The sequence below is a fragment of the Tachypleus tridentatus genome, chromosome 12 (genome assembly GCF_004210375.1).
Source record: "Tachypleus tridentatus isolate NWPU-2018 chromosome 12, ASM421037v1, whole genome shotgun sequence".
Lineage (NCBI taxonomy): Eukaryota > Metazoa > Arthropoda > Merostomata > Xiphosura > Limulidae > Tachypleus > Tachypleus tridentatus.
In genome coordinates, this window is record NC_134836.1 from 35,455,086 (window position 1) to 35,471,872 (window position 16,787).

Here is a 16,787-nt window from a genome sequence, read left to right on the forward strand (position 1 = left end):
TTGTGTTCCTGGATAATGCTAGTCAAAATTTCTTTGTATAGAATTTATCACAAACTGTATCATGCTCATACAATAGCTTCAATATTCCAATGTAATTGCCATTATGCATTGAAACAACTACTTCTTTGTTTCTTATGTTGGTATGTTTCATATACCAACTGGTCTCTTGAAGTCTTATTGAATCTTTGGTTTTATGAGTAATAAATTTGATGATGCAACAAGCTTCTTTTGTGCCAACTCAAGTACATTGTAGCACATGGCCTAGTGGTTAGGGTTCTCAACACGCAACTCACGGATCGCGTGTTCAAATGTCCATCATGTTGAACATACTCGTCCTTTCAACCATGAGGGTGTTATAATGGTATAACTAATTCTACTGTAAATTCGTAAAATAGTACCCCAGTAGTTGGCTGGGGGTGATTTTGACTAGTGCATTCCATCTAATCTATCATTGTTAAGCTAGAATGGCTAGCACAGATAGTCCATGTGTAGCTTTGTACAAAATTAAAAAAGAACAAAACAAATAACTCTTGTAGCATATTTCTATTCAGAATAATCAGTTGTTGCTAGCAAAGAAGTTTGCATTGCTGTTTAACACAATTAGCATATAATGCAGAAGACGTTTCCCTTCAACGATGCTCATGCTAAAAAGAAACAGTTTTTGAACATTGGCATTTATACTTGCTGCCCAGAATCGGTTTTGTAAATGCACTGAAATCTACATCCATCTCTGTCAAGAAATAATCTCTGATGCAGAAACAAAATATCTCACCTCAAAAGAAAATTGTTCTCATCTTCCAATGATGAATGTAAAGGATGGGTTAGTATCTTCATCACTATTACAATAATCTATTTTTTCTGTTGATTTGAGCTAGATTCAGTTAATGAGGTTGATGGACATTAATATCGGGAGTTATAGTTTCTGTATTATTATTTTCACGGTCTTGATTGGCAGTTACGGTTTTGGCATTTTCAGATTAAGGGCAAGGGCTTGATTTGATGTGATGAGGGTAGCAGTCATCAGCATCCAGAGACTTAGTGTCCACACTGTTGTTTCATTTGTCTTGGCTGACGAGGGTTTCATCTCTGAAGGACGAATCTCATAAATCGTTTAACTTCCTAGTTTTAGTTTCTACTTTCTCTATTTTTTCTTTTTATTTAGTTTTCCCAACTTTTCTCATGTTCGTATATCTATATAATAGATAAGATGAAAATTTAATGAATGATATGTGTGTGCACATGTAAGAATACTTTGGTGTGTGTTTGAGAGAGAGAGAGAGATCAGAACAAGCTTTTACATAGTTTTCTAACAAATGATCACATAATTTTCTCTATTTAATTCAGTAATAAAAATTATACTTGTATGACTTCTGTTCTGTTTCCTCTAAGTAATGATGCTTGCCAAATTGTTTACGAGTTATTTATAGTTGATAAGTGGAACAATTTAGACCTACAAGTAATTGTAGATTACTTACAAGAAAACAAATGTAGATTCTATTAAAAAAACACAAACAATTAATACAGCATATGCTAAAAGCTATAATAATGTTACTTACCTTGTTAGTGACGAATAAACTCTTTGCTTAAAAAATTCAAAGCATTTGAGAATTAAGAATTGAAATATATAGATATGTCCAATCTAGCCTTTCAAGTTGAGTTCACTTATGGTCTAGGCCAGGGGTGGGCAACTCCATGGCCACTGGCTACATGTGGCTAGTGGATAGCACAATTGTGGCCAGCTCGAATCCAGGAGGAATCATCTTTTTCTATCATTTACTTTGTTATCGCAAATTTGGTAATTAGCAACTGCACTGACTCACGTCATCGCTAATGTTGCACGCTTCATCACTGCCACAGACACCTCCCATTTTGTAAACGTCAGTCTGGTTTAGATGTTTGTTATCGAGTGTGCGTTGTTTTACATGCGTTTGCTAACATTTTTATTGTGAACTTTCAAGTGTTTAAATATATTTTGTTTTTAATCCCATAATGTAAATAAGTGGATAATTCGAAATAATCCAGATGCTGGTGAACACTAAGAAAATAAAGACAATTTAATTAATTCTGGCATTACTGCCAAAAAGAGAATGGCGCATGACTAGAAAAACGTGAAACGAGAATTTAATGAAAGTTGGGAGTTGAAATTTGTAGTGAATGAAACAAATAATAAGCCAGTGTGTCTTTTGTGTAACAAAGGAATAATAAAGTATACAACCTTAAGCAGCACTTTAACAATTTTCACAAATATTTGATGTAAACAGTGGATAGTATACAACTGGCTTGCCAAAAGAGAAAGACTAGCGTGAAACGAGAATTTAATGAAAGTTGGGAGTTGAAATTTGTTTAACAAATAATTTTCTTTTGTGTAACAAAAGAATTTGATGTAAAATTTCCAGTGGATAGTAAAAAATCATGAGAATGAAATAAGCCGTCTGGAAGCACAACTACATAAACAAAAGTGACGCCTAAAAAGATTTTTATCATGGATAGAACTAGTTACGTTAGCTAGCTATAAAGTAGCTTGGATTCTAGCTGAAAAAAGAAATAATTTTCTGATGCTGAACTAGTAAAAGAAATATTGATTGTGGTCATTGAAACTCTGTTGGAGAATTATAATTCAAAAATAAAAGATGATATACTTCAAAAGGTAAATAATTTGCAATTAAATCGAAGAACAATTATCCGCAAAATGCTTGAGTTAGCTAAAAGACATAGAAAATTTAAGACATAGATCTTTAAGTGAGGGTTTGTGTGTTTTTCTTCCAGCAAAGCCACATTGGGTTATCTGCTTAGCCCACCAAGGGGAATCGAACACCTGATTTTAGCGTTGTAAATCCGTAGACATACCGCTGTATTAGCGGGGGGCATAAGTGAGGGAAGAAATGCTTGGTCTTTGTGGATTACGAGATCGAACATGTGGAAAAGAAATCATTGAAAAATTTCTTGAAATGTCAAAAAAAAATTCACTCTGGATTTAAAAAAAACTAGTTTCTGTCGCAACAGACGGTGCTCTTACCATGACTGGGGCGAAATTAGAATTTGTTTTTCTTTTGAAGCAGCATTTAATTGAAAATAATGTGAAGTCTACCCTGCCATCTTTCCATTGATTAATTAAAAATTTGATGACCTTGTTGTAAAAATTATGAATTATATTAGAAGTGGAAGCTTTCTCATCCATCGAGAGTTTGTTGAGTCTTTGAAGAAAAGCAGTGACTGTACTTTTGATGATCTTACTGATTTTGCAAATGTAAGATGGTTAAGTAGAGGATAAGTCTTGGAACGATTTACTTCCTTATTTCCTCAAATAAAAGAGTATCTTGGTGAAAAAGATAAGATTGAAAATTTCCCTGAAATTGAAACTTTGTCACGGTAGTGTGATTTGCACTTTTTATGCGACATGATGGCTCACTTAAAGTATTTGAATACGAAGTTTCAGGGAAGAGGTAAAATAATAAGCGAGCAATCGCAGTCTATTCATAAATTTCAATTAAAGCTAAACATCCTTGCGGAACAATTACAAAAGAATTATTTGATAGATTTTGCAAAGTTGGATAGTTTTCTAGAAAATAATGACTATGATTTCTCTGATCTTAAAGATGATCTCTATGTAAACTGAATCAAAAATCTATTTCAAAATTTGAATCACATTTCTTCGAATTTGAAATTGATATTTGAATTTTTGCATGATCCATTTTAAATTGATTTAGGAAATTTAAGTAGGGAAAGTACATCTTTTTTGTTTTTGGATAAATGTGGATTTGAAGACGAAAGACTTACACTGCAAAGTGTAGAACACATAAAAATGTAAAGAAAAATGTTCTATCAGAGAGATGTGGCTCACTATTCTGATAATTGAGAGACTTCCAAATTTAGATATAGAAATTTCAAAATTATTTTCCATGTTTGGATCCACGTGGGTGTGTGAGTCAACATTTTCTACGCTAAATTTTCTCAAGTCTAGATAAGATCTCGGCTTACAGACAAATTTAGATATAGCGCTAAGATGCTCATTGAGCATAGATATTAAACCAAATTTCATGAAACTTGTTGATGAAAACTCCCATCAATTTTCACATTGAAGGTTAGTTAATACGCAATTATTTTGATCAAACTAAAATCTTTCACTTTTTTTTTAATAGTGTGGCCAACGTTGTTCTTATTAGCCACAGTTGTAGCCACTATTAAAAATAAGTTTCCCATCCCTGGTCTAGGCCTACTGCTTGATGCAACCATGACAGCATCATAAAAGTGTTGAATGAAGAGATTTTGTTTGGCCTAGGCATATCGTTCTATAAGCGTGACTAGGTTCTAATGCTTAAATCTAGCACATTTGAATTGCAAATTGTATACAAATGCACTAAGTCGGAGCGGAGCTACACCTAATCACACTATTCAGAGGTAACAATCAAACCTTTGAACTTTACAATGCTTAGTAGGCCTACCCCATCATACACAAACTCTTGCTACTCCTCTCTCTGTTAAAAAAGTTGACTGAGTTGAAATATTTTCATCAAGGATTTTCCTAAACAATTAAAATGGGTCTGTTCTATAACAATTCTTTATTAAGACTGAGTCTGGAACTACAGCCTAATAGCCGCTACTTTAATCTACTCCTAGTTCCATTGTTGGGGAGGTTCTTTTGGATTATTTGGAGAAAATAATGCTACGTTTAGTCCACATAATCATCAAATTAACTTATTGTTTCAGTACCATTTCAGACTGGCATGGCCTAGTGGTTAGTTGTGCAACTTGCAGTCTGGAGGTCATTGGTTCGAATTCCCATAACCTAATATGCTCGCTCTTTAAACCATGGAAGCATTATAATATGATGATATCAATCCCACTATTCATTTGTAAAAGAGTAGCCTAAGAGTTGATATTTGGAAGTACTGGCTAGCTGTTTCCTCTCTAGTCTATCACTGCTAAATATATATCACAGGATATACTCACTTTTAAGCCTAACTTTTTTACATAATTTCTTGGTTTAACACACTGACTAAATCACTGCGAACTAAACTGCAGACAAATAGATGCAATAATTCTCACTTTCTAAGTCACTGAAAGCCGTCAAATTAATAAAATCACTGAATAATCATTGCCCCAAGTGAGTACACAGTAAGTGTATGGACTTAACATGTTAGAATACGTTGCTTGATTCCCTGCAGTAAATAGAGGTCAGATAGTTTATTGTGTAGCTTTGTGCTAGGTAACAAAAACAATAACGTATTAACTGAGAGTTTCACTGGTTCTGATGTTTACATGATACTCTTATCTCTGCGTAAAAGAAAGTGGTGTAATGCAAATTTTATAATGCCAGAACCATACCAAAATTTGTCAGATATGTGACATCATCATGAAAGTAAAGATATAATATTCAAAACCTAATTTTCATTTTTGCAAGTCCATTTAAAATATAAAAAAAAACACTGACAACACTAATTATTTGAGATTGCTTACATTAACAAATTTTGATGAATACACATATATTACAAAACTAAACACAGAACTTCCTTTAAATTAAGCAGCAAGGAAAAAATAATAACAAAGAAAACAACTATGTACCATATGTATAGTGCCTTTAGCCCCTTCACTCCAGTTTTAGAAACAAGAACCTGAAAACAGACGACTCTGTTTTGCAATCACCATCACTGTCAAATTTTTAAATCTTCGTTCTTTATATAATATATCCTTGGGGAATACGTCTCCTTTTTATATTCAGAAGGAATTAAAGGAGCTTGCTGGCTCTCCCAGGTCAGTCAAGAAGCTACGTTCTAAAGATGTCTTGTTGGATTCCTGTATGTGGTGAGAGGACCTCCCAGGGAAGGTTCTATATTTTCAGTTTACATTCTCTGGGATCTGAACGTCCACCCACGTGTTTGCCGCGTGTGGCAACCCGTGAATAAGTTTAGTTATGGAAAACATTTAATTTTGAATGTAAACTAAAAAACTTTATACATATGTTTTTGAAACATTTTATTGTCAGAACTGAACTTTAACTTTGAGTGTTAGAGCAGTGTGCTGGCATGCTTCAGCAGAACTAGACCCTGTAGTGCACAAAGCGTTTATATTTTTAATTTCCTTGAAACTTTCAGATAATGTGTAGTGCATCACTTTACAAACAAATAACTGAGTTAAAATATTAAGAAATATAGTCAACAACTCTGCCTCCTTCCTAAATTGTAAAGTCTTTTGAATAATCCTAAGCAAATACAGTAGCACAAAACTGCTGATTAATCCAATGATTTTAGTTACTTTCTTCTATGGGTAGGAAGTAAGATCACCTCTCATCCCTTATCAGTACTTGCTGTCATGTCAGTAGGGGAGTTCTTTCTAGACTAATAATTGAACAAATCCACAGATAGCTCTGTTTATGATGGTCTTATAAAAATGGTGATGGGAGTCAGGGTTTTTTGGGGAGTTTAACTTTTCACTAGCAAATTATTCTCTGAAATTACCCAATTCATCATTATCTGGCTGAAATACATACAAAGACAATCATAATAGATGAATTTTAATTTAAAACACACGGTCTTCTTGATTTTATATATCCTATCATTGATTCATTTCAGCACAACATATGATCATTTCCAAAATATGGTTTGAAACTTATCTTTTCTTGCATCAAGGATTGATACCTTGACGTCTTAACATCATAGCAACTTTTTACTTTATCAGTAGCTAAATTAAATCTTTCATGTGTAAAATCATGTATTATATCAAAGTTGTTCCTTAATCTCTCTGTATATGCTGTACTCTGTTGAACATATATTCTCTGAATGCAAGTACAGAAGATCCAATAACACTTTAAATGCTTTCTCAAATATGAGTGATGATGGTGTGTTGTGAATAGATTTGTGCATTACTATTTAGTAGTAGTAAAGATTTGGATGCAGTGTTTCTGATGTTCAGCCACGTAAATGGTTAATTGATTACAAAATGTATAGTTGTATCTCTCCACCATGCAATTTGAAAACGGATGAAAAGTTGTTGTTATGACTTTTATTTGAAGAATTTTACACATTTTCACATAAGATCCATCCTTGATAGTTCTCCGCTGGTACAGCGGCAAGTCTACGGATTTACGATACCAAAATTAGGGGTTCGATTCTCCTCGGTGGACTCAGCAGATAGTCTGATGTGGCTTTCCTATAAGAAACACACACACATTCTTGATTTAAGTGAAGCTCCATAGATACTACAAATTCTTAACGCTATCTGCCGAGGCATCATTTACTGTGCGTGTCATGAGGTTTCTCTCGAGATGGATATCTGTACGCAGTGAGGGGACTTCCTAGGGAAGGTTCTGTATTCTCAACTTACCTCCTTCGGGAGCTGAACATCCACCCACCTGTTCACCATGTATGGCAACCTATGAAGGAGAGAAGAGGATCCTAGTAGTCGAAGGATCCAACCTCAATACACCAGTTTTGGCTTGACTTTCTGTAAATAGGTGACCTTGTGGTGATCTCCCAAAGTCAGTAGGCTGAGCCTGTTGGGCTAGGGTTAACTGAGTAGCAGTGTTATACGTTCTCAATAGGTGTTGTGGACATTTTGTCTGATACTGTTGTTTGGGTATAGTGCTCACAAAACCCTAACATTGCTGCAGTGTTCTTGTTTGGCATTGTAGTGTATCCCCTCTTAGGACTTCCATGTGGGTGTGATATGTGGGCACTTAATCATTTTTTGTTCATTACGGATTTTTCAATCATTCAAAAAGTAAAACAGAAAAAAAAACAGGTTACAGATAAACGACCACACACAGACGACACTGTTACAAAATCACCACTGCAAGATTTTGTACCTCGATATTTAATTCTTTCATTCTTCACCTGGCAAGTCATAGGGGAAATGGTCTATCTTTTTATTCAGGAAGGAATAGAGAGGTTTGCTGCTCTCCCACGTCAGTCAAGATGTTACATTCTGGAGACATCTTATTGTATACATCTACCCCCAAACACAGTGAATTCCTCTTGAATTCAAACACCATTGGGTATATATCCATTAAGGTTACTTTTCATGTTACCTTGAATTCTTAACAAGTAGTTATTATTGAGAGAGATCTGAATCGGAGATCCTCGCTAGCTTTTTTTAACCAAGGAGTTTCTGCAGTAAGACATATCTTCACACGTAAAGATGGAATTATGCTACCTACTAATATTCTAATTTTAATGTTTACGTCACCTTGTCCACCCGCTAGTGTGAAGGTGGGTTATATGAACTGTAAGGTATGGCCATATATTTCCAACCTTCTCGAGTATTTCCAGTGTCAGTGATTCAGTCATTTAAAGACGTCTTGTCGTTGTTCTGTAACATGTGCTTGTTATGGTGGCTAAGACCACGACGGATACCAACGCGAATTGTATTATCACTGCGTCAATTGTAATGGTTCACACCCCTCTTTTTCTTTTACTTTTGCTCTTGCCTTAAGTGGGTGGAGAAGAAAGAGGTACAGTGTTTGCAAACTGTTAACATTTCTTATCTCAAAGTTCAGAAGTTATTGTCTCCAACTCCATCTTGGATGTATGCTGCTGCACTTCTTTTCACTTCTACAGTGGGAATGCAAACAGATCTTTCTGTGCCTCCAACAGAGTCATTATCAAAGATTTTTTAGACTATTTTGCATTCTATAGATCAGCAATTTGACAAGTCAAAGTCTACTTCTGTCTCTGTGACCACCAATCCTTCCAGTGACTACCCTGGTCAACTTCCTTTGTCCCCAAATTCTGGCACGTGCTCAGGCCCACCCTTTTGGCCTCGAGATGTAGAATTTGTATTTGTTCGCGTCATCAGTCGCTGGAATCTGCATCTGCTGACAGAGACCTGCTCACTTGATCAAGGACAGGACCCATGGAAATTGACAGACCTTCTTGTACTAAAGAAAAATGGCATGGTCATAAACCAAAGAGCTATCTGCTCTCTTCTCCTCTACCTAAGTAAACATGGCCACTTTGATAAAATGTAACGGTCAAGGTCTTCATTCTAAACTGGATGACAATAAGGCCTCAAATGGTTCCTATCATTCTGGCATAAAGAAAACTACCGAAAGGGAACTGCATTGGCAGGTTTCAAAAATGTTGTATGATGAACGAATGCATGGAAGGGTCGAACTGCTGGTCGAAAAGATACACAGCCAGAATGTTTCTTTGGGTTATACTACCACTATGTGTTCTCTCCTGGTGAAAATTATGATAAATCAGACCTTGATACTCTCATTAAACATCTGCATCTCCTCTAATAATCCTAGGGTACTTTAATGGACACAGTCCCCTTTAGAGCAGTGCTGATATTGATTGAAGGGAGTTGTACCAAATAACGTACGCTCTCACATCACAACCCCTCTCTCGCTTTAATACTGGATTTTTTACTTATTTTCATGCATCTAATAAGTCTTTTACTGCTCTTTCTGCTTCTCTCCACTTTTCACTCACGTTTCTTGGAGAGTTAACAGTAACTCAAAGAGCAGTGATAATTTTCCTGTCATTTTGAGGGAGATTGACTGTGATCAATACCACCTGACCCTTGTGCATCAATAAAAATTGGACGAGGCCAACTAGCTCTTTTTCACTGCTCTCTCGTTACTTGATCCTACTGAATTCTTTGTGCCATTGGTAAACTACTGTGTGGGAGAAGTGACTGACTACATCATCCAGGCAGTTAGTGAATCTATTCCTAATACTCGAAAGTTTTCAATGGTATCTTTGTCTGTGGTGGAGTCCTGCCTGCCATGAGGTAGGGAAGGCTCAAAAACGGGCCTGTGATACCTTCCAGCAGTACCCCTTTTTTCTAAACACATCTATTATCAGTGGGTCCGTGCCCATTCTCAGCAGATCATGCATAAAAACCAAAGGAATATTGGATTAAGGTCTCAACTAGCATCTCTTTTACCATTTGTTCCCAAATCATCTGGGACGAGATTTAAAAGTCAATGGGAGCTATGCCTATCTCCTTTTCATATTGCTTTCCAATGGCCAGGAAGTTGCTGATGTATAGAACATTAACAAAACTCTCACTGAGATCTTTTCTTACGTATTCCCCTGCCTTCTTGGCAATCACGTCTCGGGTGCAGCAATCGCTTCTTTCCTCTACGATTATAATGGTCCCTTTACATTGGTGGAACTCAAACTTGCTCTTCATTGGTTTGGCACTACATTAGTAAGACTAATATATGTTCACTATGAATGCTGTGCCATCTCTCTTCCACCTCTTGTTATTCTTGTGGTTGTTTTTAACCGGATCTGGCAGGAGAATGTTTTCCTGATGTTTGGTACTGGGCTATTGTCCTCTTTTTCTCTAAGCCAAGAAATAATCCCAAGATTCCTTCTAACTATCATCAAATTCCTTTGACTAGCTGTCTCTGTAAGGTCTTATAGAAGATAGTTAATGCTAGTCTTGTTTGGTTCCTTGAATAACACAACCACCTCTAGCTAACCCAGCGTGTGTTCCATCAACAGCACTCTACCATGGAACACTTAATTCGACTTGAAACTTCAATCAAGTCTTTCTCAAAGGGAAACATTTTGTTTCCGTGTTCTTTGACTTTGAGATGGTTGACGACACTATATGGATGAATGGAATTTTGCGGGACCTCTACTCCTATATGTTGCATGTCCATTTGCTCATTTTTGTTCAGAATGTTATACTGGACAGGTAATTCCAAGTCTGTATGGGTTCAACACTTTTCTGTTATTTTCCACAGAGCTGTGTCTTGAGTATAATACTTTTCAGTATGAAGATAAATGCTATCACTACATAACTTCTTCCTACTGTTGCAAATGAGCTCTATGTTGACAGCTTCCACATGCCGTATTGGTTGTCAAACATGAGGTTTATTGAGCAGCAGCATCAGACTGTTCTCAATCGCTTGTTGAAGTGTACCAAACCAAACAGTTTTAACATTTATTTCTCCAAAACTGTTTGCATGTACTTTTGTCTCTAACGTGGTATGCACCCTGACCTTGAGCTCTGTCTTTTGTGATGTTGTTCTTCCTGTGGTCTCTAAGGCAAAATTATTGGGGATTTTATTTGACCACAAAATTACTTTCATTCCTCACATAAAATAGCTGAGGTTTAAGTGGACGAGGACACTCAACATCCTCTGTGCCTTCTCTTCCACCTCTTGGGAGCAGATCAATGTTCTATGCTCAAGAACTATTGTACCCTCATTTACTCTAAACTGGACTACGGATCTCTGGTCTATGGTTCTGCCAGGGCTTCGGCTTATAAAATGCTGGACCTCATTCATCATCTGAGGCTTTGGCTATGCACAGAGGCTTTCTGCAACTTCTTCACTCCAGAGTTTGTACAATGAGTTCCAAGAGCCTCTTCTTAACCTCCGCCATTTGCAACTTCCTTTGCAGCACGCCTTTTAACTTTTATACTTACTACAGCATTCCACCTGGGGCTGTGTCTCCCTTCCTCAGTGTGATATCAAATTTTGGAATAGGTGGTTTGTTATTCTTTCTTTTGGCCTTTATATTCAGGTGCAGCTCACTGAATCGAATCTATTCTTGAATGATGTTGTTGTCTCCACTGATCAGCCCATTCTAACATGGCTTATTACTATCTCAACCAGTGGCATTTCTTTGAGTCGTCTGAGAAAGACTGACATTCTCATATGGAAGTATCAGATTATATTTGATAAACATCTTTCGAACCATTCTTGTATTCCTATTTATATGAATGGTTCGAAACCATGGTTTGTTGTGGCTTGATGGTTGCTCACAAGATGCCCTTTACAGACTCTGTATTCACTGTCAAGTTGTATGCCATCCCTCTTGCCCTGGATCACACAGAAGCTATACAATTCATCAATTTTACTATTCACATTGACTCTCTTAGCTGTCTTCTGGCCCTGGAAATGTTTAACATTCGTTTTCACCCTCTTCTTTTTAATATGCATCTATTTGTATCCAGTGTTTCTGAATACTTGTCCACGTCGATTTTCGTGAGAACAAACTCGCTGACTCCATGACTAAGTCCGTCTACTCAGGTGGCATAACAGTCGTGCCTATTCCATATATGGAATATGGCCCTGTATTAAGTGTTTGGCTTCGTGCCAGTTGGCAGTTGACATGGAGTGAGCAACGTCATGACAAGTTTTTCAGACGTAACCTTTTGTTGCTATTTGACTGTTTTGTTTTTCTGACGATTAGAAGTTGTTCTGGCTAGCCTATCCATTGGTTACAGTTTTCTTTTATTTGGGACTAATCCACCAATGTGTTGCCTTTGTAACACCGAGTCACAACAGCTTATATTTTAATGTCGTGCTGTCATTACGACTCTGAGCGGCTCGGCATGGCCAGGTGGTTAAGGCACCCGACTCGTAATCTGAGGGTCGCTGGTTCGAATCCCCGTCACATCAAACATGCTCGTCCTTTCAGCCGTGGGGACGTTATAATGTTATGGTCAATCCCACTATTCTTTGGTAAAAGAGTAGCCCAAGAACTGGCGGTGGGTGGTGATGACTAGCTGCCTTCCCTCTAGTCTTACACTGCTAAATTAGGGACGGCTAGCACAGATAGCCCTCGAGTAGCTTTGTGCGAAATTCCAAAACAAACAAACAAACGACTCTGAGCAAAGTTGTTTGGCGCAGGTAGCCTCATTGTTTTGCGTCATAAACCACCGATCAAACAACCATTATGAGATTTTTGTGGTTTATATTCAAAATCTCATTAAATTACTTTTTGTTTACTTTATACCAATTATTATAGCATATTATCATTGCTAATAATCCAATCCATATTTTATTAGTATGCAAGTTTTAAGTTCTTGATTTTGTAAGGAAATATTATTTAAAATCTTGAATTTCCCTTAGTGTGACAAATGTTTTGTGAGCACACCAATTGCCTCTCCAATAAGTACGAAATTCAACATAAATTACTCACAGTATAAGATCGTCATTGCTCAGACAAACCATAATTTTATAGCTTTCAATTTGGTTTGGTTACATGGCCATCAAATATAAAATCAAAGCCGTCTTACTACACCTACCTGTCACATCCTCTCGTTCATGATTTGTTAATACTTCTGTTTTAAGTTTACTTCTATATTATCTATAACTAATAGGAAGTCAAGATTTTTCTATCAAATGATGTGCTATATTACATTATTTTATGAATGTAGAATTATCAATTTCTCTGTTAGCACGAGCTTCGTTTCCACGAGTGAAGTAATGAATAGTTTGGAATAATTTGTAATAGCTCTTGTCGCATAATTAGAAACACAAAAATTGTAATACTTGGAGGAAATTGTCTGTTTTTGTAGGTTATTAATTTATATGTATGCGTGTTTTCTTATAGCAAAGCCACATCAAGCTATCTTCTGAGTCCATATTATTTTACGTTTTTTTTTAGCATTATTTAATTAAATAAAAATTCTTTAGTACATTACTGCCATTAACATACAAATTAGGGTTAAGTGTCGTTGACAGTCGAGAGCAAAAAAAAAAAAAAAAAGAGAATACTTGAGAAAGTAACGTAATTTTTGTTTTTCATATTTATTATTTATTTATTATTATAAATGACGTAAATAGTAGTTAGACACGGTTCCAAGGGCGATCAGAAGGAAAATAAAATTTAATCACAAATAGATATATACAGTTATGAATTTAAAGCTACTTATGACAAACGAATGTAGTTTCACGTTACAACTTGAAGTCATTTTAGAAAGAAAAAATGTAACTTAGATATATTTTGATTTATTTGTTGTTGTTTTTTGGTGGTAACAAGATCGGACAAAGCGACCACCCTTGTATAAAATTTTACTGAAAATAAATATTCGAAATGTATTTAGGAGTTTTTACAGATTATACAAATGAAATTTGAGATTTTAAGAGTATTTTTAATTTTAACAAGAAAACCACTTTGCACATGGACTCTATATAGTGCCGTACAGGATCAGGTGGTTGTAGTACGTGAAGATTAAAATATTTTGACGTTTCACCTGCAATTTACCTTCCACTGTTCTTTAAAAGCAACCTGAAATCCAAATTTTGACGTTGTCCTAACATTTTGTACAGCACTGTACTTAACTTTTTTTATATTTGTTACACTGTTACTTAAAGTTCTTTAAAATATTTAAAATACATTTCGGACGAATAATAAACTTATTTTTTTCGTTCAGTAAGGTTTTCGATGTAATATGTGAACATTTTATTTTTTTACACGGAGAACTGTATTGTGGAATAAAAAATCTTTGTGTGTTGTTTCAGTTTACTGAATGATGAACCGTGTTTTTATTTTATTTATTTTTTGTAAATGTACTGATATATAACAACAACACTATTATCATTTATATTCTTATTGAAGTATTTGTAGCTGAACCCTGATCATTAAGTTCTGGTTTAAGTTTAAAGGTTAGTGTGGTCTTTTTTTATACGGTGTCCAGTGGGTCAGCAGTAAGTTTACGAATTTAAAACAGTAAAATCCAGGTTTGTATTCGATTCGATGAACAAAGTATAAATTATCCATTGTTTTCTTGTTAGCTTTGAGCAAAAATAATGATTTTCGTGCATAAACTGAAAATTTATGATATTATAACTGAAAAAAAGTAATAACTAGTTTGTTCTTTGAATTTAGTGTTCAATTTACTGCATTTTCAGTTTTATCTTCGAACTAAATTTTCCTACACAGAAGATTATCTGTAGTCCTAAAAGATGGATGTGGTAATAATACAGTATTAAAACTTAGAAAAACAGATAAAAGTTACATTTAAAGCATTGTAAAAAATAACTTAAGAAAAATAATCTAGTAATAAATTGGTAAACAAATTGAAAGTGAGATTAGTCGAAGTTATGATCTATAAAACTGACATTTAATTGTTGAAAACTATATTACAATACTTAACAAGGGAGACTGCCTGTTGCTCAGCAGCTTTAATTCTCCAACACAAAACGTGGAGATTTTTATACGATTTGAGACTGGAATTCCATCTTTAGTTGTATTTATGGTTCTTCAACACATCTTATGCCAGATAAAGATGGTTTCCATATCCACAAATAACTCAAATAAGGGTTGTCATAGCTTAAGCCTGTCGCTATGGTTACTTTAGTTATGTATTTGAACATAAAAGCTTTCCCTTAGTCTATAACTTTATATAGAGTGAGGCGTTGTCATCCTTGTAAATAACTGATCTTGCTATATTTTTAGTTTCTGTACAAACATTAAGGTCATGGAAATCCCAGAATATAATGTTAATGACCACCGATTAGGATGGACACGGGTAGATTACCTCCCAGACCCGGTTCTTTAAGGAGCCAGCACAAATGCTCGCCAAATTGACCTTTCAGAGTGCATTAAAAACTTTACATGAAGAAGAAGGCTCGAAACGTTGCATTTTATACCTAACTTATATCATGGGTCCCATATGTACATGATTACCCCCGGGTCCGGAATAACTCTCAGTGGTCCTGAAAATGTTTGTAAAAGACTCCCCAGTGTTTGACAGTAAACAGAGAGCCCTTTATGTAGGTCTATGCTTCACTATATATATAAAAAAAAAAAGTAAAATTTGTCTTACTGCATAATTCATTCCATTTTACGATCGCTTGTCGAGAACACAGGCTCTGTGTTATGTCTTAACCGCACGAACTATGCCTTCCCTTGCATGTTTTATAAGTATTACCATTCTACCAGCATCGGGTTTTATTTTTGCATAAATTGTTAATCTGACTTCGCTAGAGATGCTTGAGAGTATGAGCGCTGCCAAAAAGTTTGACATCCTTCTATGAGTGTTTAGGTTGTTTTGTATCACCTTGTTTTCCAGTCTTAGCACAGAAGTGAGAGATAGGTTTTTAAAACCTACTACGTGTCCTGACCACATAAATTACGTATATTACGCTCAGTGCTGTGTCAATGGAACTTTCAGTACCAAATGTCATGCAAATATTGAATACTTTAATGAAAATTTCCATCAGACATTGTTGTTGTTTTTTTCAGAATTTTCGTCAAAAGATACACCACATTTATTTGCATATAATCGTGCATAATTTCGAACTGATATACTAGTCGGATTTGACCGTTACTCGTATAGCACAACTATTACTTGAAAATACAAAACGCATTATTGCGTCAAGGGAACGCGAGCTACAAACCCCGAATTCACACTATGGGCATACAATATACTACTAAGCCACGCTTGGCTCTTACAAGTATTGATCACATTGTATTATGTTTCAAGACTATCCCGTAAGGTGGCCAAGATATTTACATATTTATACATGATAAAGTTTAAATGCCTCTCAAGTAACCATCCTTCCCTTCCAATTTTCAACTATAAACAAATTCATTCGATGTAAAGATGTAATAAGCAAGGATTAACGTCGCATAACTAGCAACTTTGCTGCGATTGAAAAAACAACAGAAAGATATATGGTAATAATTTATAAGAAAGTTAGTAACATTTTCTAATTAAAAAAAAACAATTTTCATCCATTCAACGTCTGTAGATAACGAATTTTTTTAATTCATTCATACACGAAAGACTCAAAAAACATGCTGCTTATAAATGAGGAATTCCTCCATAAGGTTTTATGTTCCTACCAATAAGACTTTTCTCCCAGAAAGGCCCGGCATGGCTAAGTAGATTAAGGCATGCGACTCGTTATCTGAGGGTTGCAAGTTCGAATCCCCATCATACTAAACATGGTCGCCCTTTTCAGCCGTGGGGGCGTTATAATGTACGGTCAATCCCACTATTCGTTGGTAAAAGAGTAGCCTAAGAGTTGGCGGTAGGTGGTGATGACTAGCTGCCTTCCTTTTCATCTTACACTGCTAAATTAGGGACGGCTA